This window comes from Pogoniulus pusillus, chromosome 17 (assembly GCF_015220805.1).
Source record: "Pogoniulus pusillus isolate bPogPus1 chromosome 17, bPogPus1.pri, whole genome shotgun sequence".
Taxonomy (NCBI): Eukaryota; Metazoa; Chordata; class Aves; order Piciformes; family Lybiidae; genus Pogoniulus; species Pogoniulus pusillus.
In genome coordinates this window covers 25209371-25230200 of record NC_087280.1, presented here as the reverse complement: position 1 = coordinate 25230200, position 20830 = coordinate 25209371, and the positions used below count along the sequence as shown (strand labels likewise).

The 20830-nt window shown below is 45.2% G+C and overlaps 2 long non-coding RNA genes across 4 annotated transcripts in view; both read left to right on the top strand.

The window, feature by feature from the left end:
* LOC135183223 (uncharacterized) overlaps positions 1–20830 on the top strand; it is a 58844-nt gene that overhangs the window by 25041 nt on the left and 12973 nt on the right. Inside the window, exons 1-2 of one of the 2 annotated variants that reach the window (XR_010305461.1) lie at positions 2653–2750; positions 3425–3552. The exons of the other annotated variant lie outside the window; for it this stretch is intronic. This is a non-coding gene — a long non-coding RNA (uncharacterized LOC135183223). Of the gene's footprint in view, positions 1–2652; positions 2751–3424; positions 3553–20830 lie in introns of those variants that run through there. 2 annotated transcript variants of the gene reach the window in all.
* On the top strand, positions 11907–20363 carry LOC135183225 (uncharacterized). Of its 2 annotated transcripts, XR_010305464.1 has the most exons (3): positions 11907–12508; positions 16805–16936; positions 20018–20363. It is a non-coding gene; the product is annotated as an uncharacterized LOC135183225 (long non-coding RNA). The 2 variants fall into 2 exon arrangements; XR_010305463.1 differs by lacking the exon at positions 20018–20363 and having other exon boundaries at positions 16805–17489.

Genomic DNA, 20830 nt, shown 5'->3' with positions numbered 1-20830 from the left:
GGAGGTAGAAAAGGATTCTTCACAAATGAAGGGGTTTGTGTAGGACGTAAGCTGTCCCCCATGCACCATGGGTCTGTTTCAAGGAGTTAGTAAAGGCTTGCTGTCTCAGCTGGCACTGCAGTTCCCTCTTTCTGTCTGCCCTTTTGGAGAGCTATCTTTGCATGCTTGTGAGTTGTGGAAGCTAAAGTGGGCTTGCGGTGTTGTTACCGTTTCCCAGGACATTCACCTCTGACTTTAGTGACATCTGGGCTTTTCACATGAAGTTGAAAAGTGTCCCTTTTGGGGGACATTGCGTATGAGATCCATCTTTACTGATCTCTCAAGGTGTTTGGTGACACTGAAGTGCTACCATGGCTGAGAACATGGGGGAAGGGACTACAGCAGCCTGCTTCCCTACTTTCACCTCCATAAAGGTTTGGGTTTTTTTCTGTAATATGTAATATTTTTCCTGCAGTGTGAGCTCACTGCTCTATCTGCTGCACACGTGGTGAAAAGATGCTCCCCTTCCTCTTGGAAATGTAAAAATTGCATGTATTTATTAATATCTCCTTTTTTTGATTAGCATTCCTGTTCCTGGTTTTCATGCTGTCCAGTCATCTTCTCAGTCTTTTCTATATTCCTCCCTTCATTTTCCTTTCAGCTTTCTTTGTTTCTTGAAAAAACAGAACTGGAGGAAAGAAGCCCCTGAAAGTAAGATGAGTTTTGCAAAGCCTTGCAGGGCATGTCAGCCCTTTGTCTGCTGACTGTGTTTAGACAGCAAGCTCTTCAGAGGAGGGGCTCTTTTCCTGTGTTTGTACAAGTGCTTAGCAGACAGAGGCCCTGATAGAGCTGGGTTCCTTGGGGGCTGTGTAATGCACGGCAATAATGAGCCATATGTTGGGTTAGCCAGGAAAACGCTGCAGCAGCAGGACAGCAGGCAGTTTTTTTTCCCTTAACGCACCAGGTATTGCTCAGACAATGCAGACCATTTCCCCTTCTGTCTCACTTATAATGCATTTTGCTTCTAGAGGAAGTAGCCCTAGGAATGGGGATGTGTTTAAACTATTGTAGGCCTTATTGCTGGTCTACCTTTACTGTAAACATTTAGAAGGACATTTCTGGTGTGTGCCTTCATGAGCTATCTGTGCTCTGACCCCAGTCGGGCAGCAGTTGTGAAGTGGTGTTCATGTGGGGCCAGCTGTGACCTTAACGTGGTCCAAGTGCTGAAGTATATTGGCTTGGGCTCCGCATCCTGGCAAGCTTCTTGCTAATCAACAAAACTGTGGCTCTGTGTGCCCCATCCAGGCTTTGCTTGAACAGCGACTCCACCACCTCTCTGGGCAGCCCATTCCAATGGCAATCACTCTCTCTGCCAGCAACTTCCTCCTAACATCCAGTCCGTACCTCCTCAGGCACAACGTGAGACTGTGTCCCCTTGTTCTGTTGCTGGTTGCCTGGCAGAAGATCTGCCAGGTGGAATCTGGTGATCAAGCCTAGCTCTAGGTGAACTTGGCAGGATGATGATCAGTGCTGATGTGATCACCACCATTGTCCTGTCCTAGTCTGGCTTTGATAGAAGATGGGCGTAGGTCTGCTGGAGCTATTGAAGGCTGCACCTCTCTTGTCACAGCTCAATGCAGCAGGAATTGCTGTAAATAGAGGGAGAGAATTGAGTATTTGCTGCTTGGTAAATCCTCCCACTTTGTGGTAATTGTGGAGAACATGGCCACTGCAGCCTGCAAGAGCAGCCCCGGAGCAGCTCTCCTGATGGTGGTTGCTCCAGTGCTGAGGGGAGTGAGAGGGCTCCTTCCTTCTTGATTGACTTTGCTGTGGACTTAAGGTTTTCCTTCTTCTACCAGTTAAATAATACTGCATATTATCCTCTTGATTTCCTTCACCAAGTAACACGTGGGGTTATTTTTAGATGGTAGAAGGAACATGTAGAACACCATGAGTCCTGAGATGCTGGAGTGGATATTTATGAGTAAATTCAAACTGAGTATAACTTGCATGGTCCAGTAAAATATGGAGCTATTTGAATTGAGAGAAGTATTTTAGTGGCTTTATTGTTGCCTTTGATAAGCTTTTTATATGTTCTTGTCAGAAACTGAATGAAAAGGGAGGAAGGAAAAAGGTGTGTTAGGTGACTGTCAGCCTGTAGAAGCATAAAGATCTGGCACAGAAAGACTTGTCATCATAACTTTAATCATGATACAAATCCTTACTTTGCCATATCTGCTCATTACATGAGGCAGGCAAGAATTTGGAGCAGCTGAGCTTTGAGAAATTCTGTTGTGAAAGGTAACAGCTGATTAAAAGGTCAGGTAGTTTAAAAAACTGACCTTTTCAGTTTGTGAATTTAACAAGTGGGATGCTGCATATGTTTAGACGAAGATCAGACTAGGAAATGAATTAGTGAGGTGTAAAATGTAAGGTGTGCAACAAATGTACTTCTTAATGTGATTGATAAAATCTCCAAAGTATGCTGTGGCCACTTGGGGAACATGGTGGGCAAGACCCAGTGTGGAGCAGTAAAGGTGATTTGTTGTAGCTGATGATCTTGCCTATGAGCTCCACTTCTGCAGCTGAGTCGATAAATGTGATTGCAGCTATTATGCTTAAGAGTAGCTATGGATTTTCAGTCAGATCTTTGCTTCTGTTTTCACAGTTATCCTCTTTCCATCTGAAATATGGTCCTTCCATGAGAGCTCTGCTTGGCTGCATCTCCTCTCTGCTGTAAGCTGCTTCTGAAGGCAGAGCAGCAGCTCCTGGTTAGTGGGTGGGTTATCGGTCCTCAGGGATGCTGCTTCTTGGGCCTGCAGGGCAAGCAAATGGTGACTCTTTCCTGCTGCTTCCTGCTGTTACTGCAGGCTTATAAATTCTCTGCAACAATTCGGAGATTAAAAGAGTGATATTTTTAGTTTGTCTGATTTTCTCCTTTTTAAGCAGAAGAGGAAAAAAGTGAAGTACTAACATAATCCAAGGATTCCAGAAGCAGGAGATTTTTTTTTTTACAGCAAGTCTCAAACATTGTGCTGTTGGGTAGTTGCCATAATAAAGAGTAGGAAGCAAGATACTAGCTACGTTTTCAACTAGTTAGATGAGTTCAGAAGCTTTGTGCCTTGTGCGTAGAGGACAAGGGCTTTCACCAAAGCAGTTTGCTAGCTGTATTCTAAAGGCTTTGGCCTTTCTGAGTGACCTGGACAAGTAGCTTCACAGCTGGCTGGTGTTAAGGCCACATATAGCCCTCTTGTAGCTCTTGGGTTTTAAATGGTGGTGTACATCATACTGTTGAAATTGCAAGATCCTCTAATAAATAACATTTTATAATGTACAAAGATACTTCAGTATAAATATAGCTCACAGCATGAGGCACTGAATAAAACATTTCTCTCATCAGGGAAGATCATGCATAACTTACTCTTGGATCTGCTTCATCATCCAGGTGTTAGAGAGTCACTCCTAACTGGTGAAAACATATGGCTTATACCACCTTCCACGCTGTGAGTCGTTGAAGACGTGCTTGCCTCCAGTCCTATGTTCACCCTTCAGATTAACCTTCTGCAAGCCAAGGTAGCTAGGAGTTTACAGTAAGAGGGAGAAGGGAATGGTATTCCTCCTTCTCTGCTAAAACTGGAGGATGTCTCTTGGCTTTGTTACAGCCTGATGGGTCAAATCTCAGAAAAAACAATCATGGAACAGGCAAACAGCCAGGTCACTGGGAACATATTTTAGTGAGTAATTAGGGACTTTTTTTAGACTAATCTTCATTAACTACCTAGCAACGCTGAGTAAGGAAAAACTTGCTGTGGATTCAGCAAGAGAATATCTGGTATGTCACAGACCTATTGTCTGTTCTGAACCATAGACCATGACTTCTGTCCACCAAGAGGTTTGAGCTCCCGTTGCCTAGGCTCAGTTCTGGTGGAGTAGGCAAATCTTAGACTACATACACTAGAGCTCTACAGGAGTTTCCCACAGGCTGCACATTACTTAAGTAGGAACGAAATACAGAGATATTGTTACCAGTTCCTCAGTCGCAGCTGGACAAGAGACATCTCATTATCTGCACAGAGCATCATCTGCATTCCTCTTATTTACAGTGGTCACTTGGTCAAGTCAGAGGCAAATTAAGAGCTCTATTTACTTGTTTTCATTCACTTTTTGGTGGCTGTGATTATGCAAGGACTTTTATCTCAGAAAAGCAGTGTGTGGCTTGTGTAGGTTTTCCCACTTGCTCTAATGTTGAATGTGCAGTACTCTCCTCTGCTCCCCTGAAGACAAACTCAGCATATAGCCAGTGCCCCTGTTGTGTTGGAGGTTGGACAGCTGTGCATACCTCAAGCTGAGCAACCCACAGAGACTTACAATAGGCATCATCACTGCAACCACTGGGGTGGTACTTTCATCTCCCTTTCACTGCAGTCCTTCCCCCTCCCCCCCTCCCAAAGAAGGTGAACAAGTAGCTCATTCTGGGTTTGAAAGTAGAGTTGGATGTGTTCACTTTTGCTCTGAGGTCCTGTGTAACATCAGTGCGACTTTATCACTCTGCTCTGAACCCAGTGGTAACCTTCTGGTATAATCCATGCAGGGAAGAAAGTTGCTACTGCTTTAAGGCATCATTCTGCTGTTGAAATTGGCTGTGTATTGGGTTGATACTGATAGCAGTCTAAATATTTTGTTAAGAAAGTGTTTGCAGCGTTTACCCCACACTGTCACACGGCACAGGGCCCCTCTTTAATTTTGGTAACACTACCTTCATCTTGTTTCTGAAGTAAGGCTCCCTTTTAATTAGTCCTAGGTTGCTGTGTAGGTACAGAGCTATTTATCCATCAAAGCAGGAAGCTGAAAAGCTTGCTTACAATGCTGTCCATCTACTGGCTGTGTGTATGGAACGCAGCCCTGCAGTTAAGGCTGGTCTGCCTGCCTGCCTTCTAACCTCTCGGGTTTTGTATCTTGAATCACCTCTTCCCATCTACTACTAGGTAGCAGAACAAGTGTTCATCCAAACTTTGCATAGGAATTCAACTGGAGTTTGCACAGTGGCCAGTGAATCCAGTGCTATAGGTATTTCAGCAGGTAATGGGGCATATAGGGCTAAACTGATGTTGGGTTTCAGGGAATTCCTTCCAGGTGGTGAATCCTAATTTGTGTTGCAACGGGTTCCCCTTGGCCACATGCAAGTCACGCATTGACTTCACAAGGTCTGTCAAACAAAAAGCAGTGGTAGCCTGGTTCTGCCTTTGCCCGCAGCTGAAGGACACAGCCTGTGTGAAGGCAAGCCTCTCCACCCTGGTGGTGGGGGGCCCTGCCACCTGCTTTTGAGAGACACTTCTGGGCATTTTCTGGGCGGCTTGTTGTTGGAGTATAAAGGGTTAACCCTCCTGAGGAAGCACTCTTGACCCTGACTCTTCCCGAGGGCAGTCCAAACACTACCAGGTGTGGTGGTTAGCTCACTCCCACTTGCTGTCTAGCCCTGTATAAAAAACAGGGCTGAAGGGAGAGGTGAGTTTAAGTATTTAGTGCTTCCGGTCAGTGAGATCTTTTTTTCTGCTCTGGGGCATACTACAACAGTACATGAGCACCATTTCAGCTTGGGATTCCAGACTCAATTTGATTAGGGATATCATATGTTAACATTGTGCCTATCCTGATCTACCCTCGTTATTTCCTTCTCCTTTAGTTGTAGCATTCAGAATGTTAAAATAGATTAAACTGCAAACCAGCACCATAATCAAACACAATGTAATAGCTGCTTTTCACTAAATAAATTTATAACAAAAGAAAATAATTTACAAAACTAAGTCCCTCATCAGCTCTGGCTGTAAAAGAGCCTTAAGGGAGCTACTACCCAAACCTCAGGAATGTATGCCAGCTAGATTAGCTGAGCTGGCTCTCATCTCCAGGCCCTGAACACTGCCATATGCTCCATGTGCCTTTCACGGACAATCTGATCTTACAGACTGTTGTTTCTGTACATGTAATTTCGAGTTTGAAAAGAACTGCATTTCTGTGCATCTGAAGATTTACAGGCATGTGGAAAGCAATCCAGTGTATTACAAATGCAGGGTTTGGTGGACAGCCCTTCACAAGCCACCTGCATGACTGGTTAGTCACAACCTTGCTTTGCAGAGATACAGTAGGGCACAGCAAGGAGAAGGGCTCATGCAAGGCATTAAGGAAGACTATCATGGCCACAACCACCTGGGCTGTGGCCATTAGCAGAGTCTTGATTATTGGGATTTCTGAAGGACTTAGACCAGCATTTTCCATACTTGGAGAATACCCTTGAGACAGGCAGGTCACAACAACTTAAAGTTCTTGGATTTAAATTTTTTTTTTAAAAGTTTAATTGAGCTATAAATAAAAATGTCCTACATCTGAGATAAAATGAAGATGGTATTTTTGAGCATAATGGATATTCTCTCTAAAAGAAGACTTGAGTGTGTTCATGGATGTAAATTTGATGGGCTGAATGGCCTTAGAAGGCTTCAGAAATGCTTGAGGAGTTTCTGCTCAGATTACCAGCCCTCTGCCATGTAGATGAGTGTAATTGGAGATCTGTTGCAACGCACCAATTGAGATGGCTCCTTTTAGTTCACCAGTGTGCTGTCTTTCCAGGAAGCTAGTTTAAGGTGCTAAGATGTGGAGTTATGTCCTGCTTTCCTTTCAGCTTCTGCTCAGGCCCACAGAAACATCACGGTAGGGGTCACAGCCTATTGGTGCAGAAGAAATTTTCAGCCTTCACCCATGTCTTGAATGGAAACAGTAAAATCTGAATGAAATGTATTTTACTGAACAGGTCACAATTTGATTAATGTGCACCTCGTTCATTTTGAACAGTTCTTGAACTAAAGGCATATTATTGGCATGTAAAGAATTCAGTTCTGTTTATTTGTGCTTAGAGGAGGTTATCAGCCTTGGTTTTAAACTCTCTGTTTGAGTCCCTGCCAGCCGCATAGGAAAAAAATAGAGAGGCAAAAGCCCCATTTAGAATTTAGGCTGGCCACGGCTGTTAAGGAGAATAAAAACTGTTTTCTATAAATATCTGAATGGCAAGAGAAGGGCCAAGGACAACCTCCAGTCCTTATTAGATGGAGAGGGGAATATCATGACAAAGGATGAGGAAAAGGCAGAGGTGCTTAACACCTTCTTTGCCTCAATCTCAGTAGTGGGACAGGTTGTCTCCAGGACAGCTGACTCCTGGGCTGGCAGATGGAGTCAGGGTCCAGTATAAGTCCCCCTCTAATCCATGAGGAAGAAGTAAGGGACCTGCTGAGCCACCTTGGATCCTCACAAGTCTATGGGACCAGATGGCATCCACTCTAGGGTGCTGAGAGAGCTGGCAGCTGAGCTGGCCAAGCCACTCTCCATCATTTATCGACAGTGCTGGCTCACTGGAGAGGTCCCCAAAGACTGGAAGCTGCCAATGTGATCCCATCCACAAGAAGGGTTGAAAGGAGGAGCCAGAAAAACTACAGAGCTGTCAGCCTGACCTCAGTGCCAGCAAGGGCATGGAACAAGTCATCTTGGGTGCCATCCCAAAGCACCTACAGGATGGCCAAGGATCAGGCCCAGCCAGCATGGGTTTAGCAAGGGCGGGGTCCTGCCTCACCAACCTGATCTCCTTCTATATCACAGTATCACCAGGGTTGGAAGAGACCTCACAGATCCTTCATGTCCAACCCTTTACCACAGAGCTCAACGCTAGACCATGGCACCAGTGCCACATCCAATCTTTGCCTCGAACAGCTCCAGGGACGTTGACTCCACCACCTCCCGGGCAGCCCATTCCAGTGTCCAATGACTCTCTCAGTGAAGAACTTTTCCTCACCTCCTGCCTAAACTTCCTCTGGCACAGCCTGAGGCTGTGTCCTCTCGTTTTATGTTGAGGTTACCTGCCTGGTGAATGATGAGGGAAGGCTGTGGACTTAGTCTACCTGGACTGCAGCAAGCCTTTGACACAGTCTGCTACAATAAGCTCCTAGCCAAGCTGGCAGCTCTGATACAGGACAAGAACTGGCTGGATGGCCAAGCCAAGGAGTGGTGGTGAATGGTGCCACATCCAGATGGCAGCTGGTGCTAGTGGTGTTCCCCAGGGGTCAGTGCTGGGCCCAGTCCTGTTCAACATCTTTACTGATGATCTGGATGTGAGGGGATTGAGTCCAGCATCAGTAAGTTTGCAGATGACACCAAGCTAGGAGCAGGTGATCTGTTGGAGGTTAGGAGGGCCCTGCAGAGGGACCTAGACAGGCTGATGGGTGGACAGAGGCCAAATGGATGAGATTGAACCAAGGCCAAGTGCAGGGTTCTGCACTTTGGCCACAACAACCCCAAGCAGTGCTACAGGCTGGGGACTGAGTGGCTGGAGAGCAGTCAGGAGGAAAGAGACCTGGGGCTACTGATAGCTAGTAAGCTGAAGATGAGCCAGCAATGTGCCCAATGGCCAAGAGAGCCAATGGTATCCTGGCCTGCATCAGGAACAGTGTGGCCAGTAGGACAAGGGAGGTTATTCTTCCCCTGTACTCAGCACTGCTCAGGCCACTCCTTGAGTACTGTGTCCAGTTCTGGGCCCCTCAATTCAAGAGAGATGTTGAGGTGCTGGAAGGTGTTGAGAGAAGGGCAAGGAAGCTGATGAAAGCTGAATACAAACCCTATGAGGAGAGGCTGAGGGGGGTGGGTTGTTTAGCAAGGCTGGGGAGGGGCCTGGAGTACAGCCCTGTGAGCAGAGGCCTGAGGGAGCTGGGGTGTGCAGCCTGCAGAAGAGGAGGCTGAGGGCAGAGCTCATTGCTGTCTACAACTACCTGAAGGGAGGCTGTAGCCAGGTGGGTGTTGGTCTCTTCTGCCAGGCACCCAGCAACAGAAGAAGGGGACACAGTCTCAAGTTTGTGCCAGGGCAAGTCTAGGCTGGATGTTAGGAGGAAGTTTGTTGGCAGAGGGAGTGATTGGCATTTGAATGGGCTGCCCAGGGAGGTGCTGGAGTCACCATCCCTGGAGGTGTTCAAGAAAAGCCTGGATGAGGCACTTAGTGCCATGGTCTGGTTGACTGGCTAGGGCTGGGTGCTAGGTTGGGCTGGATGGTCTTGGAGGTCTCTTCAACCTGGTTGATTCTATGACTCTAAGGTCATTCAGTTGCCTAAGTATGTTTGGTGAAGGAGGGTTGGTCGATTGGCTAAGGCAGTCAGACAGCTCCAGATTTACTCTAGAGGGCGGTGGCTCGTACAAAGCAGTGTTCCGGACCTTTGGCTGAAATGAGGGATGTTCCCGTTTGTTCACTGGGCAGTTTATCTGTTCCACTTTGCATGCTATTTATACTTCTAAATTTTAGTGCTTGTGATCTCTTTGCTTTTCCACTCCAGCTCATTTGCAAGCTGACGCAGGATGTTGCGTTCTAAGTTTAGAAACCATTCGATTTTGACACAAGTAGATTGATTGTAATTCGGAGATGAGAGCACGGTTACTAATTCTGTCGGGTCTCTCAGAGCCAGCGGAAGGACTGTATCTGTTCCACCCTGGTGAATTCCACATGTTTTAGTGTCTAAAACCTGTGACTTTTTAAATGATGCTTCTGAATTCTCTTGAGGACACTGACTGTCTACGCTGGAGTGCACCAGCCAGTGCCAGGTTTCTTGGCAGTGTGTATAAATGCCACGTGTCCTGGAAGAGTTTGTGGCCTGTGGGCAATGAGGAGGCAGATACTTGCCTTCGGGAAGAAGCATCGTATGTGATTTCAGCTGAGAGCTGGGGTTTGGAGCCAATTTAACTGGGCACTTTAAAAAACATTCTGAATGTTATTTAGAATTAATGGTAGCATTAATTGAAGTCAACTCTCTATAAAAGGAAACATCTATCACTTAATTGTATTTAAATTTGTAATCCAAAAAGGTGTCTTGATTAGATCAAGAAATGGATCAGGTTAATTCTTTTCTTTGCTAATGAGTGAAATTTATACTAAAAAATGTCGTTGTCCTGTGGAGCTGTCATTGGCTTTTTTCTCTAGTTGTTTCTCAGCCTTCAAAAAAATGGCAGTTGGGTGTTTGAATATCTAAGCTTTGGATATTTTTCCTTCTCAGACAATAATTCCCTGCTCCCAAAGTTGAAAGCATTCCAGCTTTATGCTGTCTCTGTTCTGTGGGTGTGTAGGTAGGAAGCAACTGTGTAAATTGGAAAGTACACCTCATTGTGGTATAATTTGCAATCAAATGGAAATGAAACTGTTTCAGGCTTGGCTTTTTTTTTTTGTTTGTTTTTATGTATTTTAATTTTTACAACAGATTCAAATGCTTACTAAAAAATTCCAAGTATTAGTCCAGAAAGGACACGTCCCAAAACACTGCTAGAGAATGGAAGATGCTGAACAAAAGTATTTTCTAAAAGATTGAAACCTGGTGTGTTGTGTGGAGTCTAATTTTAGACCACATTATGCTGCAATATGGTATCAGATTCAAAGAGCAGCAGGTGTCAGAGAATCTGCTAGCTGACACTCCATGTTACAGCAGAAAAACCTTTATTAAATTCATTTTCTGAGCTGCAAATAGGACTCTGACATGGTGTGAAATTCAACTAAACAGAACTTCTTCAGCTCCTGCTCTAGCATGTCATGGATTTCTGTAGTTGCCCACTGTGATCTGGCTAGCCCAGGTCTGGAAACACTGGCTATTAGCCTTAGTGGGAAAGCTCTTTGCTTTCAAGCTCTGTGTGCTTCCCACTGGCAACCTAATGAATCCTCATGAGGGGTTTGAAATGAGACAAAGCCCAGTTCTGAACTCAGGGAGAACAGGAAAATCTATTTCATGCCTTTCCCAGGGGAGATGGTTCTGATTCACTGAGAAATATGTTGTGATGGGGCTAGGGTTACCTGGATGAAAGGACTGTTTTGGTTTGGAATATTGGAAAGATGGCAGCACTCTACATTTCCATCTATGAGATGAAAACTTTTCAGGGTGGTGATATAAATTGTGTGGATACCACCATAAAGGCAAAGCTCTTGTAATGCATGCTCTCTATATCTTGTGAACAAGCAAAGCTTGTTCCCCCCTCAGCAGGGGGATGTGCTCGCCTCCAGCTTCTCCTGAACCGAATGGGGATGTGCACCTTGGGTTTGTGTCTTGTCTTCTTTGGCTTTTGGACCTCTCTTGCATGTCTGTGGCACTTGCCCTCCACTTGTCTGGTTCTGCCTAAGCAGGCTGCAAAGCACTGGCTTAGTGGTACAAAGGCTAAGTAAGTCTTCAGAGATGAACAGATAAGGAGAAAATCTTAGCAATAAGACTAATTTTGGATGTGTAGTGTTCTGATTTTACCTGTAGTTGCTGTATAAGGTGAATTGAGTAGCCATACAATGGAGACAGTGTTGTGAGAAGAGGTGCCATTCATTTTAGACTGCTCTAACTGGGTTTAAATACCACTTGAAAGCATTAGGAAGCAGCAGAGAAGATCAAAAAGAAATTGTCAAGGATCTGAGAAGCCTGTAGAACTAATTTAGAGGGCTTCCCTTGGACAAAACAGTGTCAGCTAAAGACAGTGTTTTATACAGATTTGATGTGATCAGCTGCATATTGCCTGGCAGGTCCTGGGGAGTTACAGGATACAAACTAAAAGGAAATATCCAGGCTGCTAGGAAGAAGGTCAAGAAAGGTCTGTAGGTCTGTAACAAGGGGGTTTAGGATTCTTCCCTGCCTCTTCTTTGTATGTAATTCCATATCTGCAATCATAAAGATATAAACCACAAAAGAGTGCTTCCTAGAGGCGCTTAAAATCAATGGGTTTTCTGTTCACAGTTTGAGTCTGTGTTGGGAGTCCTGAACCGCCTTTAGCCAGCCAAGCTGCTTTGCTCGGAAAGGTCACTGACAAAGGAGAGAGGATAAACACAAAAATCTTCATGGAGAACTGGAAAATCAAGAACTTGCACACAGGCCCCTTCACTGCATGGCTGCTCCTGTGAGTGGTGGGCAGCACATTTTTTGGCAACACAAGGTACTGCTTTTTGCTGGCTTGTTCAAATTCTCACCCGATGGCCTGACAACACAAGTTGTATGCCCACTGACTTTGGCTGCCAAACCACCAAGACCTCCACAATTTTGGTCCTATTTTCAACACAACAGTTGTATCTGATGTCAAAGCTTGGCATGATGCATATGAAGTGCAGCTGAGCAGTGATCTGATGCAGGGCTGGAAGGCCAGCTCATGGGCAGGCAGATGCACTGGGACACCTAAAAGCTAGCTTTGGCTTTGTAAGCAGTACAGGAATGTGAGTGGAGCTGTGTGAAGTCTGAAGAGTTGGAAGTTGATCTAAAATGTAAAAAAGGGGCAAAAGAGCCTTGTCAGTTTCTGGGCAAACATAATAAGCTTGTAACAGTTAGTGCAAGCCATTCCTTCGGAGAGAATTTGGAGCTGCATCAAGTATTCTGAGCTATGTTCCACTTTAGCTTTACATTTGAAGTCAAGAACAATGTTGGTATATTCTGAGCAAACATTTCACAGTATTTTCAGAGATCCCTTACTGGGCTTACGTTGCACAAAAAGGATTGGGGTGAGTATAAGAAATAGTAGACAAAAATGTCAAGCACCTGCCCTGCAGTACCACTTAATGTGCATTGTTAGAAAGGGTCTCTGCAGGACAAGGAACTGTAGGGGTGTTTTTCTAATGGGTAAAAACTGCTTGGGTTTAGAGTAAGAATTTTTACTCTGTTAATCATTTCTTACAAGGAAACAAGGCCTCAGACTAGGCATTTCATCAGTGTTTTGGAGAAGGTGGCAGGACAGATCTAATGCAATGCCTGCATGGCTGATTTGTGCAGAAACTATCAATATCATCATCACATATAATGTATAGGGAATCTATGACTTCATGTCAAGCATGAACTGCAAGGGAAACTTTAAAACTGGCTTATAACTCCTTTGTTTTGTTTTCTTTTTTTTTTCTTTTGGTTTTAAAAGTGGAACAAAGATCTGAGAAACTTTGAACATTTCCAGCACTTTGCTTACAGATTTTTTTTTGGGTTGCTCTTTGATTTAAAAATATCAGGAATGCAAATTCTGCTTTTGCAGCCCTCTACAACCACCTCTACCCTTCCACCTCCTTCTTTCCCTTGATAACTCTTTGGGATTTCAAGGGCAGGAAGGGGAAAATCTGGCTTGAAGAGTCAGAGGCATTTAGTTTATAAAAGAAGAGCTTGCTTTCAAGTGCTTGGCCTCAACAGGCGTTAGTGCAACAAGCAAAATATCAGATCTGAACCAGCCCTGACTTGACGTTTCTTCTCTCTCTGTAGTGCAACTTTCATCTTCTTTTGCAGTCATAGCTACATTGCTCTTCACAGGGAAAAAAGCACCATCTTTTTAAAGACAAAATTTATTTCCCCCTTTATAACAGTTTCTGGCATTTTCTCAAGTCATTTTATGCATTACAGATAAGAGGAAGATGCAATTTATTTAAGATAATTAATTAAAAGAATAATTGCTAAGAAGCTGTAGGTTAGGAGCTGGTGCAAAGGAGGATTCAGTAGCTGGGCAGCCATGCTGCAAAGAAAACTTTCTCCTGTGGCTGGGAGTTAATGTGCAGTGAAAATTTGCATGGGAATCTCACACCAGTGGGGTTATAGGGTGAGGCAGTAGGCACGTGGAGAGCAGTCAGTCCGACTTGTTGCTTGGTTTTGGATCGTCTGAATGGGATGCATGCAGAAGATGCTTACTGGTCTCTATTTACTGCTGTTTCTCAGGTGTCTCCTGAGAAATCTCCTGAAAAGATGTTGGCTGGGAGATGTGTGTGAACAAAATGGCTCATATGGCTCAGAGCCTACTCTCTATGTAGGCCTTGGGGGACTTAAGGGGAAAATGACATCTGGGAGCAGATTGACATACAAAGCCTATGGGTGATACCTTGTGTTCTTGTGTTCCCTCTGTTATTTTGTGGGATTTGTTTGGAATGCTAAAATGATGCATTTTAATAGAAAAAGGAAAATCTTTTGGTGGAAGCATATTCTCAGATGGAGGAAGTATAAATTACAGAATAAATCATGGGCTATCTGCAGCTCCCAAGAATTCAGCTGGTCTAAATAATGTAGGTTTATACATACAAATGGTGTGTGCATCCCTGCATATTTACGTGTTTGATTGTTTCACATTAGGAAACAAGTCAGTAGGTGCTGACTGTGGAGTACTGGAACACTTGCCCATTTTAGTTTTAATTTCTGCTATATATACGAATCCCACAAAGATTTTTATCACACGCTTTTCATACCTGCATTTTATTCCTGGCCTAAAACTCTATAGGCATGGCAGGCAGACAGCATCTCTTTAAAGCCCTGAAGATACTAATGCAGAGAGTCAGTAGAGACAGGGGCAATCATCATCCCACAGCTAATTAGGAATAAGAAGTGGTGGAGAATCTAGTGCTGCCTGCTTCCCTACTGCCTGTCTGGTTCCCTTGCTGCACTGCAGATAGAGCTGCTTGGTACCTCACACAGAATTAAACTGCATGATGGATTTTCAGCGTCTGGGTGCTCTGTCAGCTGGCTGTGCCCGTGACACTGCAGTCCTACAGTGTTGGCAAGGGCAGAGCATGAAGAGGCTGCATGGCTGCCACAGCCTGGCAGCAGTGAGAGCAGGACACTGCTATGGCTTGTGCAGAGCTTGACATCCTCAATCCGCAGTTTTGCAAGTAGAGGAAGAGTTTGTCCAGGCTAGAAGAACAGAAAAAAATGCTGTGTTTGTGATGTATGCAGATGTCACCCATGTCTTTAAAGCTGGAGTGGGGAAGAGGTGACAACATATCTCTGAAGATGTAACTGAGCCCCTGGCTGGTGGGAATCCAGTCACTCAGGTGCTAGGCTGCTAATGATTTTCTTCTGCGGATGTGTTTAGACCTCAGGCAATTATTGGCACTTGAGGGAGACCCTGAAGATGCTGAAGGATCTTGGTGTACAGCCCTGTTAGAGGCTGCTGCTGTCTGTTTCAGCCTTGTCTTGCAGTGCTGCTGTGCACATTGCTACCCTGACTAGGGGACACCTGCTTCTGTAGAGATACCTGCATTGTCAGTCTGTTCATCTGCCTGTGTAGAATACACCAGTGATAAACTGAAGAAACTCATGAGTGAATTGGAGTTGCATAGAAAACTAACAGCCAAATTTGAAACAGGGACGAGATGAGAGGATCTGCAGTTCTTTCCTTGTCATTGCTATGTCACATCTGAGTAACTGCAGGTTAGATGTGCCCCTGGAAGGCCACAGTGAAGTAATGCCAAATTGGCAAGCATGACCTCTCTAGTGTAGGTGACTTGCTCATCTGTGTGGCCTGTGCTGCTGAACAGAAATGAGGAAAATCATTCCCTGAGCACAGAGGCCAGGGGGGCAATGCAGTGGCAACGCACATCAGTGTATGTCCAAGCTGCTGTTGAAAGACTGGGAAGGAGCCCTACAACAATGGTTTGCTAGGCCAGGCTTAGATGGAACCACAAGTTTTTGCACAGGTTGAAACCAAAACACACTCAGTGTAAAAGACTAGAGAAATATGGGAGCAGGGAGAAACCTTTCAGAGGAAATCAGGTTCAGTAATTTGTGACAGCTTTGTTGGAGAAGAGGTCATGGTCCAAACTGGATGAATTAATTTCCATATCAGGACAGCATCTGGTCCCAACGGATGAGGACTATATGAAAATGGATTTTGGTGTGACCTGGTTGGCAGGGTTGTCAGCACCTTGAAGGCTGTGTTGGCACCAGAGAGGTGGTGCTGCAGATAGCAGGCACTGTCCAGCCTGGACACATAATGGGCAAAAGACAGCAGAAGAGGATGAATGAAACAAACTCCTGCTCTGGGGAGGGGCAGCTGTTGACTTTGTGTCGATGTGCTAGTTTCAGGTTGTCTTGGGCTGAAGCACACATCATGAAGTTGACATCGAATGTGCTGTGGGCACTGGGGTGGTGAAGCAGAAGTCTGTTTTAAGGGGAGCTGTGGAGATGGGTGGCAGCCCTGTGCCAAGGTGTGCGAACCACAGTGACTGTACTTGTGAGCTCAGTGTGTAGAGGTCATGGAGCACTTCTTGCGGAGTGACTGGTTTTGCGTCTTACTGGTTTGAGCTGGATTCAAATCAACAGCCTAGAGGATGTGATAATTTTTTCTAAACTTATTTAAATGAAAAATTGCATCAATAGTATCTCCACCTTTTAGGATGGTAAGCTGTCAATAGCTGCCTATTAAATAGGCTTGTATTTTATATCAGCGGTAGCCAGGCATTCACTATTAAGTGTAAACTATTCTCAGCAGTGTTGCCAACTCTGATTTTTTTTTTTTTTTTGTCTTTTAGCATGGATGTTAAAGCTTCTGGTTTTTTAAACCTGGCTGGCTGTGTTTTGAGTTATATTTCTGTCACCACTCGTGCTTCTTGCAGGTGCAGAGTCATTTTTCTGTGAGACAGGTTTACTGCCACACTCTTTGTGTTGTCTTACCTGGTGCCAGCACTGCCAAGGCCCCATGAAGTCCCAGTTTGAGTTCTGGCTGTAGCTGCATACAGATTGCATGCAGAGTTCAACTACCAGAGGGGGGACGCTAAATTGGCTTTGTCTAGCCAAGAGCTGGCAGACAGAGCACCGCTGCTGCTCTCAGACAGAGGAATAGTGAAAATTGCCCAATCAACATAATTTCGTGAAGGTTTGTGGCAGGCCTGCAGCTCCACAGGCTGGTGTAGTGGTGCCAGGCCAGACACAGAGCTGTGCAAGCCTATGGCTGTGCCCATTTACATGTGCTGCTGCCCACTGCCGTTGGCCCTTGCAGAGGTTGCTTTCAAGGGAAAATGTGAATGACACTTGCCCACTAATTCCTGCTTTGTTTGCAGAGAGGGGCCATGGCGAAGAGCTCTGTCCCTGATCCCTTTTGTGATACTGCCTCAAGTCACACTGGGGACTGTTGAGTTACCTGGCTACCCTCACCCTACCTACTCTGACCACTCGTAAACTATGGACTCAAGGTGAGGGGAAAATAGTGAACAAGGTTAGATCTTTATGGGCAGAGCCGGGCAAATTCTCCAGCAATGCTTCACAGTTAGTCTTTTAAGCACGAAAGGTTTAATCTGTCCTGTGATATTTCTAGCCTTTATTTTTGCCATGTTTGGGGGCCACAGGGTTTCCAACAAGCTCACCTTGAGCAAATGGTGCCTATGAGGGTCCTGGCAAAAGTGAAAAGTGCTGCAGGCTGTGGAATTGTGCTGCCTCGTGGTGCTGGGTGAAGTGTGTCTGAGTGTCCACCTGAAACATGCTCTTTGTCACAAAGTGGGAGAAGCAGCTGATCGTGAGGAGTAAGCGAGAGGTGCAACAGGGAGCGGCTCACCACCCTCAGGGTCACAGAGTGAGCGTTCCACGCTGGTGATGCAGGCAAATAGAGGAGGCACAAACGCTGGATGAATTTGAAAATACAGCAGTTGTGGGTTTCCAGAAGCAAAACCTGATGCAGTGTGCTTTTCAGAAGCTCTCTGGAATTATTTTTCTTTGTTATTTAAAAAAAAAAAATTCTTACACTATAAATTGTTTTACCTGGTAGCTTCTCCCAGGCTTGAATCCTCTTGGGGATGTCTGTCCAGTAGATATTTGTTCGGGTATAGATCATAGAGTGCAATGGGTTGGAAAGGACCCTCCAAGGTCATGCTGTCCCAACACCTCTGCAGTGAGCAGGGAAATCTTCAACTAGATCAGGTTGCTCAAGGCCCCATCAAGTTTGACCTTCAATGTCTCCAGGGATGGGACTCCACCACATCTCTCTCCAACCTCTTTGTAGATGGGCAGGTAAAACTGCATATATATGTTTTTAGTTTGGTCTAGTCTCACCAATGCCTGCAGCGTACTGTGTGGAATACACCTTGCAAAGTATTATTCAATAATCAGTTGTGGAGTTAATTCAGTAGCTGTTAGTAATGCAACGTGCAGGCAGCTCTGCAGGCCTGCCAGCTGGCTGAAGTGATGTCCTTTCATCATTTACAGAGGCAACACAGTTTTCAAATCCCTCCCTCAATATTAAAATCTTAAATTAAATTATAATTATCAGAGGGTTTCATGGCAGTCTGTAGCCAGACCAAAGAGGACTCCTCCCTCTCATGTACCCTGCAGGAGTGCACTCTGAAGTCAGGATCCACAGTTCATCACATCTGTTCAGGTGGAGCAGGCAACTGTCAAGAAATCTGTGCTTTTTCCAGTACCAGCCAGGAAACTGGTTAGGAATTTTTGTGATCTGGTTGATTTGTGTGAAAATGTAGGTTTCTGTGCTTCGGGCCTGGACAGCACTTGTCGATTTATTTTGACCTTTTCCCACTCTCATGAGTGGCAGCAATCACATTTGTTGTTTGCAGCTGCATTTCTGGGCTGGTGGGGGTTTTCAGCTGGTGCTGAGTTCCCATCCCCTCTCAGAGTGCAGTTTCATGCAGGATGTCTTTCTGTCATTTCCCTGTCAGCCCCACGGGTTCCGAAGGGTGGACGTGTTGGGTACTGCTGTGCCCGGTCCGCAGCGAGGCAGACTGCACGGCTCTGTGAGCAGCAGCCCGGAGCAGAGCAGGCCGTGGGCAGGGCGGTGACTGTGTGTGGCCATCTGCCCCTGCCGGTGGCCGCTGGGGCGGACGGGACGGGACTGGACTGCTGAAGCGGAGAACAGGAGCGTGGAAGGAAGCGCCTGACTTCCAGGGCAGGCCTCTTTTCTCGCTGACGTTGCTCAGCAGCTCCTGCAAGTCGGAGCGTTTGATTAGGTGCCTGATGTACAGCAGTCTGGGACGGGGCTTTTGTTGGTTCCAAGACACAGTGTAGGAAAAAAGGTCACAAAGTGTAAGCGCTGGCTGAGGAGTGAAGCTTGGGCAGCATAAGGTGGCATGCTGAGCCAGTACTGCTGAGAACAGGCCTTGGAAGGGGCTTTCCAAGAGAAGAGGCAGCAGTGCTCTTTTTGGTTTTTCTTTCTTTCTCTCTCACTTTCCTCCCTCTTTATTTAATATCTGGGGACCAGACGATTAAACAACAACACAAAAAAAATCAGTGTCACTGTGACTCGGCCCTACAAATACATCTTCTGACTGTGCTGTGTCACAGGCAGGAATTAACTGTGACAGCCTGAGCTAAATGCTGCTCCTCACGATCTCCCTGGTATGTTAATCTAAGGTTATGCACAAGAAATTAGGGTTTATAACCTAGTTTCTTCACTTTCCTACAGGGTGGAGATGAGACTGGCCCTCAAACAGCTAACATTTCTGCAGCATGGACTTACAATGAAAATGAAGCGGTTGCTTGGAAACCCTCCTCCTCTCTGTGTACTTATTTTACCTTCCCAAGATGCCTTTTCCCAGAGTATTAATTGTAAGTGGCAAAAATATTACAGGCAGAGCTGCCAGTTTCTCTTAATGTGGAGACTGTGTAACACTGCCTCTTACAAGCCCCAGGTTTGAGCAGTGCACGCTCTGCTAGGCTTCAACCGCTTTGAAATTTAGAGGATGTTTTCTGTGTTGAGTGTCTCCCTAAAATATTTAGGAGAGTTTCAGCCAATGTAATTTCTGAGAGTAGAGCTAGAGAGCAATGTACTGATACAACAATCTGGTACACTTCGAGAAGGTAAAATAGTTCAATGCTATGGAGCAAGGACCTGGAATTCAGTGGAGGAAGGAACGGGCTGGCTTTTTTACCCAGGGACGTATGTTTACTGTCTCTAATCTGTGCACATTTGGCTAAATTTGAAGGGATCTCCATAGCTTACAATTTGCATGTGTCCCATAGAGACGGCTTTGGTATACTTAGCAGCTAAAACCAGAAGCAATTTCAGCTACACTGGCTACTCTGGACTTAACTGAAGTCAGTCCCTCCAAGGGTTATGCCTTATTGAAGGGGTATGCAGAAAGGTGATGAATTATGTGCTAAGAAATCCAAATTCTGATATCTCTGACATTGAGCAACCTCAATGTTCTTGCAGAAGAATTTTCCTGTGCAAAATGTGTATTTTTAAATTGGGCAATTGAAGCATCTGCTGCAGATCTCTGCATAACTTTTGGTACAGAAAACTAAATTTTTCCTTATTTTTATTGCAGTCTATCCATTGGGAATTCCAGTGGCCACAGGATACTGTAACTTGGATAATGGGGATGTCAGTGCAATGTGTGAAATTTAAAGTGTGTGGATCCTGAAATGCCTTGAGAGGACCTCTGTTGTCTGTCAGAAATAGTCCTACAGAGAATAAATTGGGACTGGATCATACTGAGAAGGCAGCTCTCTCTACACTGGCATTTGGAAGCCTCTTTGGAGGAGTGAAGTTGGGGCAAGATAATTCTGAAGAGGGCTTATCAGCATGAGCTCCCTTGTGCAACTAAGCAAACAGATGGGCAGTCTGGTTACACAGAGTTCCAAAGTACACTTACCTTGCAAGTATTTTTTGAGTAAAATGAGTTTCAGTGGCATCCAGAATGCAATACACAAACTTTTTTTATGTGGGGGGAAAAAACATTGGTGGAAGGCCCCTGGATTGCAGGAATGAGGCAGGAATGGTTTGTTTCTATAGTTTTGGATGTCACTATACATCTATTTGTTTACACACACCCATATGCTAATGACAGCACTGTGTAAGCAGGTGTCTAGAGACAAAGCAGAGCCACTCTGTGTTCTAGACTTTTGTGTCTTCTTGTTGTTGCATCTTCTCCGTTAGGACAGGATGATGGTTGCATGCATTGGTAATGAGGCCATGAGGCAGGGAGGAGATCTGACACATGTTTTTTTTGACTGTGAAACCTGCCTTACAGTCAACAAAGGACTGCCATCTACCTGAGTTACCTGGACCTCCTTTTTCCACCTGAAAATTCTGTTGGAAATTGGAGGGCCTGGATGATATTTTAGTATCTGAAAATCCT